The sequence below is a fragment of the Aedes aegypti genome, chromosome 3 (assembly GCF_002204515.2).
Source record: "Aedes aegypti strain LVP_AGWG chromosome 3, AaegL5.0 Primary Assembly, whole genome shotgun sequence".
Lineage (NCBI taxonomy): Eukaryota > Metazoa > Arthropoda > Insecta > Diptera > Culicidae > Aedes > Aedes aegypti.
Genome location: NC_035109.1, coordinates 301,838,539 through 301,857,036, shown reverse-complemented (window position 1 = coordinate 301,857,036; position 18,498 = coordinate 301,838,539). Strand labels below are relative to the sequence as shown.

The 18,498-nt window shown below is 37.1% G+C and overlaps 1 protein-coding gene and 1 non-coding gene across 4 annotated transcripts in view; one reads left to right on the top strand and one right to left on the bottom strand.

The window, feature by feature from the left end:
• The window catches only part of LOC5563881 (protein CBFA2T2), a 377,408-nt gene that overhangs the window by 84,803 nt on the left and 274,107 nt on the right, over positions 1-18,498 (top strand). The gene's annotated exons all lie outside the window — the stretch shown is intronic.
• Positions 7,614-7,686, bottom strand: Trnas-aga. Its single transcript has one exon. It is a non-coding gene; the product is annotated as a tRNA-Ser (tRNA).

The window sequence follows — 18,498 nt, the reverse complement described above, 5'->3', positions numbered from 1 at the left end:
AAACCCCAGTAGCAGCAGCAGCAATCGCCATCGTTGCCACAGTGGTTCGAAGACAGCCCAAACCTCGAAAATCATTGTGGTTTGCTCCGAACGGTAGTGTTTTCTAAACTTCCTTTTCACTTTTGTGATTTGAATCCCAAACTCTGAGTGGACTAAGGTTTCATTTGACCAAGGTTTTAGGTTTGATTTTTCAAGAAAGTTTATTTTTACGGTCTACATTTCACTAACTATAGAATGATCCAACCGTAATGGTATCTTCAGAGAAGTTACTCGTTGATACATTAATTATGCCTGAGGCCCTGAGTGAAATACGATTTTTTAATAAATCCATACAAAACCAATTAATGAAAAAATAATATAGGGGAACATGGTCCAATTCGGACCTAGTAACAGTTTTTTGGCCATATCTTTTCAGCACAATGAACGGCATGACAAGTTTAAATTCATAATACCGTTGTATGAAGGGCCAAAAGAGAGTGTGGCGGACCCGTTAGCAGTGTAATCAAAAGTCAAAAGTAATAAATTAAAAAAACAAAGTCCATAAATCATAAATATGGTGGAAAATATATAACATGTATTAGTAAAGTAATAATACATTAAAACTTATCACTTGAACGAGAGGTTTTGGTCATCATTTATTCCTGATCGAATCACTTTGCATTGGCGTCATCATCCGGTCCCGATTTCCCGAAGAGGTACTTTTGAGTTCCATTCCTTTGGTAGCAGCCGGTGTCCGATGACGACGTGGATCAAACCGTGAGAAAAGCTGTGTATATTGGTATCGGAACTCCACAATGTGTCGCCACATCGGGAACTTCCGTTTCTGCTCGCTTCTCTCTATTTAAATTGAACCAATTTTCCACGGCTGCCGCCACACCGAGGAGACTGCCAGGCAGCCAAATGTGTCCCAAGACAGTTGCAATTTATGTCTGCTTAGGCGCGAGGCACGCTGTTGGGCTGTACAATTTATTGGAATTGATAAGTTTTAATTTAAAATTTCAATTAACTCGACTCGAGTCTGGGCCGGAAGGAGGTGCACAGTGGTATTGTGGATGGAAGAGGCCTTTTTCTCTCAATGAATAAGTGCGTGGGGGTGTGATTGAAAAGAACGCTTGGAATTGAGCTGGGAATGGAAAATTAGGTAGGGTTTCGATCGAGTATAATTTGACGTTAAAATATGGGATTGTTTGTTAACAAAATTGACCAGGTTTATAAGCTTTTGTCTACGAAAATCGGTACAGAAATGTAGGTGTTATTTTTTCTGTGATTTCCAAAACTAAAATCGTGTGTTCAGACTATGCAATCGCGATACTTAGTAGTTATAACTACATTCAAGTAGGAATAAAAAATGCTGCAAAATATTAAACCAATGTATATCATAATAGGTCACGTCAGCTTTTTAGAAGTCAGAATGCAGACCAATGGGGGGAAGGTGTAGAAATTAATGATGCATTTGATTGGAGTCAAACCAGCCTGTGGCTGGAAGCCTCACTTATAAAAAGATGCATTTTAAACTAAACTGTAATAGACCGGATAAACCCCTGCATCTACGCCAGTTCATGCTGGAAGGCCGTTACGGAATATGAATTTCGGGGTGACAACATGTTGTTTAATGGAGTTTGGGGTAATTGGGTAGAATCAACCATAACATATTGATTTGTCAATATATAGAATTTATTGAAAAAATCCGACCGTTCAATCTACCACAAAGTAGTTCAAAACTCGCGCTAGCCGTTGGCCCGTCCACCAAACCGGATCTGGAACCCATCAATTCCCTAATTGAGAGCTCTTTCCCGCCGCTCGCTGAGAATTCCTCTTGCCAAGGAAAGAAAAGCAAAAGGCGTACACTGAAAAGCCATGACGCGATCCAGCAAGCGATCTCATTAGCGGCGGACCAGTTGGTTCCGATCTTCGGGAAGAAGCGTATTATAGGATGGACTTAGTGACAAACACGCGTTGCCGGTTCGTGATCCGTGCCGTATGGTGATGATGACTACTCGACCTTCGCCTATTTGGCCAAGCAGGATGTGAGGAAGGGAGTTTTCCATGGCCCGAACCAAAAACAGGCACCAGATGAGAAGCGTCCTGCTTTCAAAATATTTGGGGATTGTAGAGTAGAGTGGAGCAAAAATTCGAGTGGGACAAAAGTTCTGTTATAGATTTGTAGCTCAATCAAAACATATCTCGCATAACTTATGATCTCGCCGTAAAAGGCATTGAACATTGGTTCCAAAGCCATATCTAGGAAGACAAAAATGATTGCGCCTAAACAGTCAATATTAGATATATGGTGTCTTCGGCAAAGTTTCTCAAAATTATTCAGACATTTTTTTTCAGAGATGTGAAATTAGGGTGGCCCACATGGTTTACGAGATCAGCACAAAAACTTTTTTGCTGACGCATTTAGGACTACACAATGATCTACAATGTTTTAGAACAATCGATTTGGAGCAACTTTGCCGAAGAACCCAAATTTCTATCACTTATGGTTCGCGAGTTATGATTTTTTTTAACAAAAAAGTTTTTTCTTGATAACTTTTCATACGATAATTTCTCGCAAAAACTTTATTCCGAGCACTTTTAGAACTTTTTATTGCGCAACTTTTTGCCGAAGAAATTACTGTTCCATCTCTTATGGTTACAGTCTGTAACTTACAGAGTTATAAGAAATTTTCTTCGAAAATATGGTTGTTTTCAAATGCCGATATCTCCGAAAGGCGCAAACAGATTTTCAATATTTTGTCGGCATTAGAAAGATAATCTCTTTCTCTGTTTATGGTGAAAAAACTGTGAGGACGTTTTTTGTTTGAAAAGATTGACAAAATTTTGAAAATAATATGTTTTTTAACCGAAAATTGTCCATAACTTGAAAAATATTCGAGATAGCTCTTTGGTGCCTTCAGCAAAAATGTGCAAAACTGAAAGTTCTGAAAGTGCTTCATACAAAGCATTCATAAAAAATCAACGCTTTAAGATATATTCACCATAAACCGAATTTTATATGGTAAAGAAAGCGAAAAAAGAGATATTTGCTGGAACAATCGAAATAACTGTATGTTAAGTCATTTAAAATTGAATACACATGTATTGATATCGATCATAGTAAGCGGAAGCTAAGGAGTTGAAAAAAGGAAAATTATTTGCTGAAACAGTTTTCAAGTGATCAAGGCCCACCTTCTGGTTCGTTACCTTAGACAGATATTTGGGATTTATATCTGGCTCTTGTTCAAGATTCATGCATTCTTCAACAGGCGAATGCCGCCCTGACTTATTCGTTGTGGCAGATTTATTGGATTTGATTGAATTGAATGGGATAAGTTGGATGCCCAGATAGAATAATTGCAGATACTTCTTTATTTCTATGGGAGGATATCACGGGAAGTAAGGTTTTGGTAATTTGAAGGAATTCTTCAAAGTATACGTTTTGTTATCATTTAGGTAGCAATTTAAAACCGACCACGGCATAGATTAGCTGGACAAACAATATGTCGCGTGAAATAACAAGACTTCGTTTATGGATTAATGTTCCATGGATCACTGTTAAAACTGCTTCAGCAACTAAATTTCCTTAACTTCTTAGATTTCGCTTATTGTGATCGATCTTATTTTATTACATATATATTCAATTTTAAGTGAGTTTACATACAGTTATTCCGGTTGTTCCAGCAAATATCTCTTTTTTCGCTTTCTTAATGATATAAAATAATGATATAAAATACGGTTTATGGTGAATATATCTTAAAGCGTTGATTTTTTATGAATGCTTTGTATGAAGCACTTTCAGAACTTTCAGTTTTGCACTTTTTTGCTGAAGGCACCAATGAGCTATCTCGAATATTTTTCAAGTTATGGACAAGTTTCGGTTAAAAAACATATTATTTTCAAAATTTTGTCAATCTTTTCAAACAAAAAACGTGTCCATTTAATCCAATCCAATCCAATTTTTTTTCCCGTATAGGCCTAAGTGGAGAAAAAATTACTAAAACTCTCACCGGTCAGCGTATACTTAACGAATTTAAATTATTTGTTGTCAGTACTCGTACACTTATCTAGTTTCTAAAAGTGGTCAAGGGATTTCGGGAATGTTCTTGTGGCCGGAGTTATTGCGGTGGACCACTTGGTCAGGTCGGGTGACAAGGGTTCTGTGCGTCTGTGACCCTGAAGGTAAGCAAATTCCAAGTCACAGATAATTTCCAGAACCGACTATAATGTGGCCACTATATCAAGAAGTTTTAAGAAAATCGCATCAGCGTAAACCTTCTGATAATCGATTAAATTGAATAATTATGTCAACTGCAGTTGATAGATCCTACAAATGACCATTTTCGGGTCCCCGGGATGCCTCAAATTTATGATAAAGTGCACAATTAGTATCTTAACATCTGTGCCAAGCTTATGGGAACACATTATATTAGATCTATAAGGTACCCCGGGGCCAGTGAGAATCTGGGGTAAGTGGGACGTTTCGTCATAGCTCACTTAGGAAAAGTTTTTCATGGGGGTATTCTTCTAGAAAGTTGAAAATACAATGACAAGGAATGTATTAAGTACAAAACGTATTGTTATTTTTATTACCATGGGGTTCATGTAACAGTTGTCAATTTAGCGCCATTTTCAACTTGCATAATAATTTGCGACACGTTCCACGTCTTGCATTGACTCGCAAAACATATATGTGCTATAAATCGAATTTCCATCAGCAAGCTACAACTTCAATTATTATTACAAGCTGCTTACGATAAACCAGTATTTTGTTTTCATTTCATATGAAATTTTCGATGGTCTAACATACCCCAAAATATCTTTGTACGCGGGGTAAGTGGGAACTATCAAAACAAAAACCAGAATCAAAACTTTTCGTAGACGTTTTATACATTTTCCTAGAGAGTAGCACTAAAACATTCAAACAAATGATTTTTATCAAAAAAGATAAATCTAAAATTACTTAATTGCATAAGAGGGAGAAAAAATGTGTAATTCTTCTATATGTTTTTTATTTATTTTCTATCTTTGGAATACGACTTTAAAATTGAACAAACACAGAGATGAAATTTGAAATGCATCATGAGAAAGATCATTTTTCTATCTTATTTGAACTTTATTTGTTATTTCTACCAAATTTAGTAGTGACGGAAAACAATTCCACCCTATTAAGCGGTTTTCTACTATGCATATAAGTAATAACAAAACATATTTGTAATTTCGGCAATTATTGATGGTTTATGTGCTAATTTGTAATTAACAACTTATAAATGATATATTTTGAACATGTTTAATTCCTCTTTACGCTTTTATTGAGGTATTTTCAGTTAATATTAAATGCGAGGTGACATACTATTAAATAAACGTTTTCTTCCTAAAGCGTTACGTATTTTATGGTTGATCCCTTATGTACCTCAAAAATGTACTCTAAATCAAAAATATATGATTTATCAATCCTTTTATTGTAATGGTTGACTTACTGATGTGGATTGACGCATGAAACTGAATGTGTCCCACTTGCCCCGTTTAGCGATGTAACTGCGTCAAATGGCTCATTCTAAAACTTTCCTCCCAGGTTTCCACAATTTCGAAATTATTCGATCGATATCATGCACACACCAGCAAATATGTTGCCAAAATGTGATTGTGCTGTTAGATTTGAAAAATATTGACATTTGAAAATTTTATTGAACCATTTGATTGAACTACCGTTTTTTTAGTTCCCACTTGCCCCGCGGTACCTTACTTTTAGAGATTTTAAACGGTTTAGTACCTAACAAATCTAGAGCCGGTTTTTCAGGGCATTAAGTCCGAGTGGCCGCATCTGGTACACTCTATACGGTGGAAAACCATTCATTTAGAATGTTGAATATCAGATCTTAATGATTTAAGCAAATTATAATGATTGCCATCGGAAATAAATAAGGATAACTTGGCATGTCCAAAAATATCGCCTTTTTCTACCCGACTTGACCCAGTAACCCATTGCAATAACTCCGGCTACATGAGTATCCCCGAGTTCCTCCGGCCACTTCTAGAAACTAGATATGTGGGCCACTATATTGACAAAAAATTATTTGAATCTGTTATGTATAAGCTGAGTGGTAAGGGTTTTAGTAGTTTTGCTTTCACTCAGGCATATAAGGGTTAAATGTTACAAAAAAATAAAAAAAAGTATTCTGACATATTGATTTTGTTTTAACTAAATTTTGTTTACGGAAATATTGATTATCTTACTAAGGTCGAACTTTAGCCCCAGCTTAATCTATGGGTTGAGAAGAAAGTACTTACTCCCAAGCGACAGCAGCGGATCATTAACGGAGTGTTTCTCTTCAATCTATTTTCAGGTATTTCACCGGTTGTCACGTCATTCCCCACGGAACGGATTTTCGGTACTGAATGAACCTCGGTGGGGGTGGTTTGTTTTGATTTGGTCGGTGTTGGCGGGCGGAGGAGCAAAGGTGAGAGAAAACATGCATCCAGAAATTGCTTCTGGTTAAGAGCATTGCTTTTTTTTTTCGGGGCGCGGCCGGCGGGTAGATCATGCTGAGTTGTAGATGGACCCGAGAATAACGGTGATGGACTCTGCGAAGACGTACGTCGTTTTCAGGGAAGTGATTGGTCTGACCTCTACCTCTGCTCCTACGCATGCTTCTCTAGGGGAGTGATACAAAACATCTGGAAGCGTTACTCACCGGCGGCAGACGCATATGAGGTGGTCAATCAATTAGACCTGGCTTCCACCGGCGTGTTAAATTGTTTGGATGGATTTTTTAGTTCAACTAAAAATCAGACTTCTGCCAAGTTATCTCGAAATACGCCAAGAAATTTATTGAAGAATTCGTAAAGAAATTGTATGAAGGAAGCTCGATATATTCTCCAGGAATTCCTTCTGGGAATCCTTTCCATATTGCTCTAGATTGCTTCCTTAAGCTCATTCAAGGAATTCTTTCAATGATCACTCCAGGGCCTACCCCGAAAATTGTTTCTGGTAGTACCTCAAAATTCTCCAGCAAGTCCTCAGAAATCTCCAAGCAATGTTTTGGGAATGAGCATGAGCATGATTGACCGCCGCAGTTGCTAATCCGTTATTGCAAGAAAAGCTGTACTTACACTGGGAATCAACAGACACTACTCGGAATCAGTAGCATGTATAAGACTTATACTATAAGTACCATCTTAGCATTATAATAAACAATAACGGCGCCGGTTGCGTCCGAATGCAGGTCATTTTGGCAATGGGACGGAAATTTTGACGTGTTACCGTAATCCGGGGGTAAATTGTACTCCATTGATCTTTATTAGTTTATGTAATCGACTTTTCAAGAAATAATATTTAACATATCATAAAAAGAGTTTTAGTATCAAGAAATTAAAATGACATATCAAGAAATTAAAATGACATATTAAGAATAAAAAATTTCTCTATCTACTAAATTTACAACTCGAGTGATTTACATTTTATCGCAAAATAAATCTTTGAAAATCTATCTAATACGCCTAAATGTAGGCAATTTCCCTTGAAATAAGCACATTGTTTGAGGATAAAAGGTTTTATGAGAAAAAAAACTATACTTGCTATAACAACTACCGAAAAGCTAAACATTACATATAATTTGCAAAGTTACACGTCTTCTCAGTGAGAATCGAACTCACGACTCCCCGATCTCTAGTTGGGGCGCGTTACCACTACGCCATGAGAAGACTCATGAACGCAGAAGTTAACCTGAATTCGATTTCAGCTCAATAATCACATGGTCCTTTTTCGCAAGGTGCACCTCTTTCGGAAGAATTAGATGCCCATCCAAACACAACGCTTTCTATATATATCCAATGCCTAGCCTGAGAGCGCATTGTTTTTTAGGTATAGGAATAGCACACTACACTAGCCAGCAACTGCGCTGGCTGAGGTATCTATTGTGTGGGCTTCCAATGGGTCGCGACGTTCTCAAACGACCGGTTACGGAACATGAGTCCGTTGCTCGATAAATACTTGTTTTTAATTATGAATCGTGGTTTACGGCCAACCAGCCGAGTGGAAGTTTAACAACTACCGAAAAGCTAAACATTACATATACACTACCCGTCATAAATACGGACTCACTAATAAGTATTGCAACACTCATCTGATTAATGAATCACCCCCAAAAAGTTTAGCATCACCTCAAAACAGGTTAATTCACATTGCTATATCTCGAGATTCTTACGACTTGCAAAGAAGCGATCTCCAGCAAAGTTGTTCAGGAGATCAAGGACATCCGGAAAGCGAACAGTTTGGTTCGCGATTTTGCCGCTAGGTAGCGCTAGTGAGCATGTAAAATTGAGCATTTTTAACAAGTTCTAGCTTGTGATCCACAAGAGATAGAAAGTTCGGGTCTTCGGCAAAATTTCTCAGGGCTTCAAAGACATCCGGAAAACGATCAGTTTAGTTCGAGATTTTGCCGCTAGGTGGCGATAGTGAGCATGTAAAATTGAGCATTTCAAACTAGTTCTAGCTTTTGATCCACATGAGATAGAAAGTTCGAGTCTTCGGCAAAATTGTTCAGGGGATCAAGGACATCCGGAAAGCGAACAGTTTGGTTCGCGATTTTGCCGCTAGGTAGCGCAAGTGAGCATGTAAAGCTGAGCATTTTAAACTAGTTCTAGCTTGTGATCCACAAGAGATAGAAAGTTTGAGTCTTTGGCAAAGTTGCTCAGGGGTTCAAGGACATCTGGAAAGCATGCAATATTAAGCATTTCAAACTAGTTCTAGCTTATGCTTGAATCACTTTATGAACGTGTTTCAGGTTTGATTAGTTCAATATCCAAGGGATTGATGTTTGATTTTTGAAGTAAATTTAAGGCATTCAGGTCTCATTCACTTTATATTCAAGTGTTTCAGATTTGATTAGCTCCATATCCAAGGGACTCATGTCCAATTCACTTCATATTCAAGTGTTTCAGGTGAGAATCACTTCATGTAATTTATGTCTGATTCACTTCATAGTCAAGTGTTTAGGGTAATATTCACTTCATATACATGTAATTTAAGACCGATTAAATTTTTGTTCAATTTATTCAGATATGATTCGCTTTAAACCCAAATGATTCATGTCATGTGACACTTCATTTTTGAAGAATGCAGTACTGATTCATTTTATATTCAAATGATTCAGGTCCGATGCACTTCATTTTCAAATGTTTCAGTTTTGTTAAGCTCATATTCAAGTGAATCACATCTATCAGTTCATTCATATTCATCTGATATCAAAATTCATTTTCATATTCAAGTGAATCGTGCTTGAGTTACTTCATATTCAATTGATTCAGGTGTCATACACCCAGACTAAAATTATTCCGGTTTGTTTCGTCTCGTTATTCAATTATTAAGGTTTATTTTAATTCACGTCTCAGTACTTCAGAGCTTATTTACTCATTTTAAAGTGGTTCATGTCTGATTCATTTCACATTCAAGTATTTCAGGTTTGGTTCACTTAATATTCAAGTGATTCATGTCTGATTCACCTAATGTTGTACTTGTTTGATATGCTCATTATTGCCAAACCAAACTGTTTGTCTTCCGGATGTCCTTGACCTTCTGAACAACTTTGCCGAAGACTCAAACTTTCTATCTCTTGTGGATCAAAAGTTAGAACTAGTTTGAAATGCTCATTTTTAGATTTTACGCCGCCTAGGGACAAAACCGCGAACTAAACTATTTGATTTCCGGATGTCCTTGATCCCCTGAACAACTTTGCTGAAGACTCGAACTTTCTATCTCTTGTGAATCATAAGCTAGTACTAGTTTGAAATGCTCAATTTTACATGCTCACTAGCGGCAATATTGCGATTTAAACTGTTTGTTCAACTCTTTAAACCGGATGTCCTTGATCCCCTGAGCAACTTTGCCGAAGACCCGAACTTTCTATCTCTTATGGATCACAAGCTAGAACTAGTTTGAAATGCTCAATTTTGCATGCTCACTAGCGCCACTTAGCGGCAAAATCGCGAACTGAACCGTTCGCTTTTCGGATGTCCTTGATCCCCTGAACAACTTTGCTGAAGATCGCTTCTTTGTAAGTCGTAAGGATCTCGAGATATAGCAATGTGAAATTACCTGTTTTGAGGTGATGCTAAACTTTTCAGGGTGATTCAATATTCAGCTGAGTGTTGCAATACTTATTTTAGTGAGTCCGTATTTATGACGGGTAGTGTAATTTGCAGTTGGATTAGATGGACAAATTGATGTGCAGATTTACGAAAAAGTTACACGTCTTCTCAGTGAGAATCGAACTCACGACTCCCCGATCTCTAGTTGGGGCGCGTTACCATTTGTACGGTTCAAATCCAGTATGGACATTTCTCTTCCGTCATAAAGCTTGGAAAACAGCTCACTTTAAGACACCTCAATACATTTAGGTTGATTGTGTAATTATTTGAAATCGGTCATGTGTCAAACTCACTTCTGAAGAATATAATTAGCCAATGTTTAAAACCATGCAAGAATATTGAACTTATTATGCTTAATTGTATAGAGCCATGTCTTCAAAGTTTGTACGGATAATTTGCGGACACCCTGTACGAATGCGAAAATGGCAACTTAGGCAAAGAAAGCTCTCAGTTAATAACTGTGGAAGAGCACTCAGAGTGTTCTGAGTAGCCGGCTCTGTCCCAGTGGGGACGTTAAAGCCAAGAAGAAGAAGAAGAAATCTGTGGAGAACTTCTCTGATGAATCGCTTAGAACATTTTCCCAATTGAATCTTGTTCAATTGCTCAAGAAAATCTTGTGAAATGTCAGGAGAAATCTTTCGAGTAACCTGGAAGAATCATTCGTGAATAATTTTTGCTGTGAATTTTTCAAGCAGTCCTTGAAAAATTCATGAGAGATTTTCTGAAAGATTTAAGGAATCTGAAGAGGAACTTTATGAAGAATCTCAAGGGCAAAGTTGGAAAAACTGTTGGTGAAGAATTCGTGGAAAGAGTCTTTGATTGATAATTTTGAACTCGATTTTGATGATTATTAAATAATTAATGAACAACTGAATGATATTTGAAACTTATAATTAGAATGTATGAATATTATGTACCTAGAGGACATTCCTGGAAAAATTATTGAAATTCAGAATTCTACAAGAGGTTCCTTTAAGCAATTTGATACTGAATATTCGGAAAATTTGATGGTAAGATTAAAAACCCTAAAGAAACTTCAGGAAAAAATCTGTCGAATAATAATCATTAATCCTGGAAATGATTTCCTGTGGGAATCCCAGGAGGAACTTATTGAAAACTGGGAAAGGAATTCTTGGAAAATTCACTGGAAAAGTATGAAAATCATTTATGAAGAAATCGCCGATACCTGGAAAATTTGGGGAATAATTACAAAGTTTTTTTTACTGATTAGACAAGGAATGAATATTTTCCGTGGTGAAAATTGAAATTTTCAACTATCACTGTTCAGCAAAATGCGACAAAATCACAAACAAATAAAATCAATTCAAAACTATGCAAACTACGAAATATGTAAAAAATCGTGATAATTGCGACCGACATTACTTAAGTAAACCAAGAATTTGCTATGTTCCCCCTAGGCCCCCTCCAGAAAAAAATCCTAGCTACGCCAATGGTTATTTTACCTTATTCTTGAGTTATTCCAGTAATTAAAGATTGGCCATTTAATAGGGATTGGCCATTTTAATAGGGATCTCTTTAAGAATTCCTGGATCCTCTCTATGAATTACTACATGAATTTCTCAATTTATTCTGTTCTGAATTTATACTCCTTTTACAATCTTTATCTGTATACCCAGCGTCAATGGCTTCTTCTTCTTATAAGTCTGTTCTTTCGAGTTTTGCTATCACAGTGCCTCATAAAAAATAGTTGATCTAATATTCGTTAGTATCTTTTTCGTCTTTTGTACATTGGCTATTCATCAGACCTATAGGTTCGTAATTGATGTTGGAGTTATGGCTACCTACGATCTCATGGAAGATTTTGTTTTCTGTTAACCTTCGTAAGGACCTTGGGTCTTTTTCGACCCATTTCAAAATTCAAATCAATATAACTTTTGATTGGAATAACCTAGCAATTTGAAACTTTTTGACATTCATTTTTTTGGTGGGAAACTTTTTTTCCATAAAAAAAGTTACAAATTTGGACTTAGGGTCGTTTTCGACCCGAAAATTCAAACAGCTCGCAAAAATCAGTGATTGAATTTAGTTCACTCTAGTTTCAGAAAAGTCTAGTTTCAGAAAAGTCACAGGTATTCAAAATCATGAAGATTGAGCCGTCGCATGCCTCCTTTTGGTACTAAAACTTTGTGGTCCTTTATTACGGGTTTCCCGGTGGTGCTCCGAAAGGACCAGAATAAACATCCATTCTTTATTTTGTCAAAATACATCCAAACATAACAAAACTTAAAGAATCGTACATAATTCATTTGGTTCTGGGGTTCAATTCTGAGTAATTTCATCGAATTGTCCAGATTGACCACCTTCCTCCAGGAACTCCAGGAACCGGTTCCGCATGGACCATACTGGACCAAATTTTTCAGGGAATGTGCACCGGTAATTGGTTCCTTATTACAGAAAAAAACCGAACCGGAACCGGTTATGAATAACTAAGTGATTTGACAATCTCTATTCACAGTCCATGTGAATACTTATTCAACAATATTAGGACGGTTCAGATTACTTGTTTAGTTACGAAACTACATGTCGTCAAAGTAAGGGCTTTTTTCAGATGTAACAGGTTCCCGGTGGCCTCAGTGATCAAATCCGGATCTCCGGGAGGGTTTCTGAAACTAGACATGTGTGCCCTTCATTTAAGCCCAACAGATCTAAATTCGGTCAACTACTGATTTTTGCGAGCTGTTTGAATTTTCGGGTTGAAAACGACCCTAAGTCACAATATGTAACTTTTTGTTAGGGACTAAGGAATGTTAAACATTGGTTGTTCTCCGAGTAATGTTGCTTCAATGAATAAGCATCGAAGTTGCTGTCTTTTTATAAGAAATTCTACTTTTTTTAATTATATGCTGCTCCTTCAGATTATATCATTACTTTGATTATTCTCACTGCACATACCATAAAATTGGATTTATTTTCTTATTTTAGCAAATCACGTGGTCCTCTTTCGCAAAGCGCACCTCTTTCGGAAGAATTAGATGCCCATTCGCATCATTAGAAAGAAGAAGAACGAAATAGGCCCACGTGATTATTGAGCTGAAATCGAACTCAGGTTAACTTCTGCGTCCATGAGTCCTCACGTGGCGTTGGGGTAACGCGCACTTTCTAGAGAACAGGGAGTCGTGAGCTCGATTCTCACCGAGAAGACGTGTAACTTTTTCGCAAACTTCACATAAATTTGTCCATTTAATCTAATTGCAAAGCATATGTAATGTTTAGATTTTCAGTAGTTGTCATACTACCAGTAAGTGGTCAATCTATCAAACGAATGTTTGGTTCTACAGATTTGTGTTCTTAAAAAAATATATGCTTTGGCTTCGATTTATCTTCACCTTAACTGAGACTTTCTGTGCAAATTTATCATTTTTTTCATTTGTATATCCTATAGCAGGGACAACAAAGGTACGCTATGATCAGGAAGGTCGTGGAAATTTCCTTTACTTAAAGATCCCCAATCGGTGGGATTCGATCGCACCCACGACCCTCAGCTTGATCTTGCTGAATAGCAGCACGTTTACCGCAATCTGTGAAATGGTGACGTGTTATTTGCTCTAAGAAAGTCTTTCAGTCCTCTGTACTTCCACAAGAAAACGCTGAGAGATTGGAAATGGGATAGGAATTTGTTTCGGAAAATAATAAAACTCCCTTATGATGAAAAACCTGATTACGCTCATGCCCACCGAATTGATGGATACTCACTCAGCTGACTCAGAACACTGCGGAGGGCAGGGGTCAAATATTTGAGGTCGTCCGAATTCCAACCCCAACACGCGTGTTTGTGGCACTCTGCGGATTTCACAGCAAGCAAAATCGAGGAAACTGAAATGATTTATTACCGACAGTTTTTACGCTGCTCGCCGGTAAACAACAAGCACACGCGGCCGACTGACCGCCTGGGAGGTTCAATTACTTACTCGGAGATGGTGAGAGAGAGAGTGGAAATTCGGCAGACGAGGCCCGTCCGTCAGTCAGAGCCAGTCCGTCATTTGGCGTCGGATTTCTAGTCTGGTTCTGGTTGGGGAAAGCGTCTGGCCGACATTTAGTTGCGCGCGATACGCTTCTATGTATCTAGTGTGCAATGCAATGCAATGCAAGCTTCTGGTTTCATTCAGCTCCCAAGACGTAATTTATGCACTGCCAAAAGGTGATTTTAATCGACACGGAACGCGCCTGGCGGCCTCTGCCGAAAGGAACCCAACTTTGACAGGTCAATTTTTCCAGAGCGTAGGAATTCATCGGTAGGATGGCTGTTGCTCCAGTTGAGTAAACAATTGCCTCGTAGTAAGTTCACGATGTTTGCAGAATCTGGTGCGGCATCTGTGGCAATAGATTGCAGCAGCATGCTGGGTGGAGTATTTTAAATGAAACGGTAAGGTGTGGAAATGTTTGGTTGCGCGGACTGCAGAACAAGTCATATGAATTTTAATGATAACTCATTAGAACATTTGCTGTACAAGGACTACAAAATCTTCACAAAAGTGCATAAAATATAAAGACCACTTTTTTTTCTTTCTTTATTAACGAGATTTTTAGCCCTAGGCTAGTTCATCTCGAATATAAAGAGCACTTCTTAGCGAAGAGCCATTTTTTCATTCGTAAGTCAAAATTGTAGCCGAATATTTAGAGGAACAGTTAAAAAAATCTTACATACTTTGGGAAATCTCTGCGGAAATGAATGAAAAATCATAATTTTTTTTTTTTTTAATCTTTATTTGAGTGTATTTTAACGCACGAGGGCTAGTTCTACACTTTCGTCAATTGAAAAAATCATAATGTAATTATCTCGTGTTTTCTGTAAAAATTCATCCATGAATTTCTAAAAAAATTTTCGGAGGAATCTTTGGATTTACGCCGTCCAAGATGCGCCAGCCTCGGTGGTATAAATCCTGAAAGAGATTTATTATATTAAGATATTATCATAGAGAAATATCGGAACAAACTGGAATATACATCAAGATTCCTATCATCTTGAATGTTGGTGTCTTCGGCAATGATATTCAGCAGATTTAGAACTATCTGGCAGTATAAAATCTAATAGAGAATTTATCCGCTATGTGGTGCCAGTGACAAATTTCCTTCAATTGTATGTATCTGTAGAACTTCATCAGCTCGAAGGTTGGTGTTTTCGACAAAGAAATTCATCCGCTAGGTGGCACTGTAAAAAATATTCAATCTTCACTACCTCACCATCACCTAGACCCTCACCATCGGCTAGAAGGCTGGTGTATTAGAGCGATTCAAATTTTGAAAATGTTTGAAAATTCAATCTCCCGTATGCTCCTTACCATCCTTACCATAAAAATAGAGTTCTGTAAAATTTTCAGCTTTCTAGGTGGTGATTTAAAGGTGGCCCAAAAACAAAGTAGGTTTATATGGAAATTATAATGGAGAAATTTTGAAAAATGTTCCAGACACGCTAGTACTGTAATGTAAGTTGAAACTTCCCAAATAACAATTCCACAGCAACTGTGGATTTATTAATGTTTTATGAGAGTTACGTGAACGCTATGATAGCTAGAGGCGGCATTTAACGTTGGTAGATGATGATATTTTGTAAGACAGCTCTTAGTTGTTTTCAAAACCTTTTAGAGAAGAACTATAAAGTTTAAATTTTGTAGCTACAAACCAGCTTTATTGCAGCATATAATACCTCATTTAAACTGCTAGTGGTGGCTAAATGACACTTATTTGGGACGGCTATGATAAAAGATTGATATAATACACCTTGTTGTCATGAAAGCTGCATTTAAACTGATTGACTTGCACTTGAATATTGATAACTTACTTTATTTATACCTCTGAAATCAGTATTTGGGCTCTTAAGATGGATTGCAAACACTTATTCCTGATGGAAAAACGACAAACTAATGTCCGTTTTCATTGTTTTTGCGAACATTCTTCATAATAACATACTCGAACTGCCTAATTACCATAAAAAGCGAAAAAAAGGTGAATCATCTCCAATCAGCATTTTTCAAGGCAATTCAACATCCACAAATGCTGAATCATAACAAGGTGCCCTTATTTGTCAATTTATGATGACAAAACAGCATTTGCCGATGGCAATCTATTAATTATGTTTCCGCCATATTTATTTCACTCTGGTTGCCACAATTTCATTTTTCTAATCATATTATCTCCATGATATCGCTCATAAGATTCTATGGTGTGATGATTAAACTGACTGAACACAATTTAAAGCACAATTACTGCTCAATCAAACCAAGAAATGTTGAATTCTTCATCTGGCGATTTATTTTAGCAATTGCTAAATTACTAGAAAAATGCCACTTTCAGAGGGGGCATAGCCAAAATTACTTCTTTCTCATCACATTTCACAGTAAATCTCATTCGGCACTATGGTTTTGAGCACTATATCCAAATAAATCACTTCATATAAGAATCACTACGAAATAGATTGTCACAGATGTGTTTTCAATCTTATTTTGTTTTGTTTACGTTGAAATAAATCCGGCAAGATCGACGTTATGATAAAATCATTTTCAAGATGAGGCGACATGCATCTAGAACAGGTGGCCTCAAAATAGCTACCTTTAATGCTATTTTGCTTTATTTGTGTGACATAAATATACACTTCATAGCCTCTTTTAGAGTGGGCCAACTAGTCACGTTCTAGCCTACAAGAGGTTTTGGGGGATGCGATGAAGGCAAAACCGTGGTTTTATGTGCGTTTATTTATAGCACCCTGGAAGTAATTCGTAAAACTAAAATTGTTACTTGGGTTATCATACCATTTTGGAAACTCATTCTTCAAACCTTAAGGTGATTATAAAACGAAGCCAAACTTTAAATTTTCAAGTGCATAAGACGAGAGAATCTGACAACAGTTCGCGTTGAAAACCAATCAAATTGCTTGCTTTCTGGTGGGGACCAATGGGATAGATTTTCAACGCGAATCAAACTCATGAATATCTCTTCTGCTATCCATTGGATTAAATTTCTCTCTTCAGCAAATTTCTTTATTAAGGTTTGAAGAATTAGTTTTTACTATGGGATGATAAGTTTGTATTAACATTACAGTACTAGAGTGTTTGGAACATATCTCAAAATTTCTCCATAGTTATTTCCATACAAACCTACATTGTCTTTGGGCCCCCTTTAAATCACCGCCTAGAAAGCTGAAAATTTCACGGGAGACTATGTTTATGGTTAGGATAGTAAGGAACATATGGGAGATTGGATTCTCAAACATTTTTAAATTTTGAACCGCCCTACTGGTGTATTCATCAAAGTTATTCAACAGGATTAGGGCTATATGACGGTGAAGAGTCTGAATTATTATTTATTCGATAGATGGCGCTAGTAACAAATTTTCTTCAATTGTCTGTATCTTTTCAGCTAGAAGGTTGGTGTATTCGGCAAAGCTGTTCAGCAGATCAAGCGCTATCTGTTATTGGGCTGTGTGATTGGAAATTCATGCTCAAGGTGGCGGTAGTGACATGTTTTCTTCAATTATGTGCACCTCAAGATTCCTATCATCTGGAAGGTTGGTGTTTTCAGCAAATGGCTATCTTGAATTAAAAAGGTATCTTGTTGAGAATTTATCCACTAGGTTACGCTAGTTACAAAATGTCTTGGATTGTCTGTATCTCAAGAACCTTATTAAATTCAAGGTTCATCCCGGGCTTTTAAGGGTTGATTAAACTTTCGGTCTCCATGTGGAGAAAAAGTGCATGCTTGCTCGATGATCAGGATCACATCAAATTAGAGATGGGAACGTGTATGACGTAGGAACGTACAGCATCAACAGTATCCGAAATTGTCAGTTTTTACTGAATCTCTTCCCCTATCTGTTGAAGCAGAACCTGATCAATGTCTGTTTACTAAAATCTGTGAAATGCAATTGGGATTTAGAGAAAGACAATGTCCAAAATATGACAGGGCCGATAGTCTTATCACAGATAAAATAAACATGATCATCGCCCTTGTCGTTGCCCAAATATTCTTGAGTTCATTCCCAGATCCATTATGTATAATAAAGTACAGAACATTGACTGAACATTAGGGTACGGCTTATTTTTCAAAAGATCTCAAAACCAAAAATTGAATTCACATCACATTAACCGAGAAACTAGCTGTAAAGGATCTTGAGATACAGATGATTAAATAAAATTTGTCACTAGTGCCACCTAGCGGATGAATTCTCAATCAGTTTCCTCATCGCCAGAAAACCCTTGATATGCTGAATAAGTTTGCTGAAGACACCAAACTTCTAAATCATTTGAATATTCGTTTGAGGCCAATTTAGGCCCCCTCGTATCCACGCTTTCTTTTTGTTACCTAGAAAAAGGGGAAGAGTCAGGGGGATGTCTCACCCAAGGATTGTAAGAC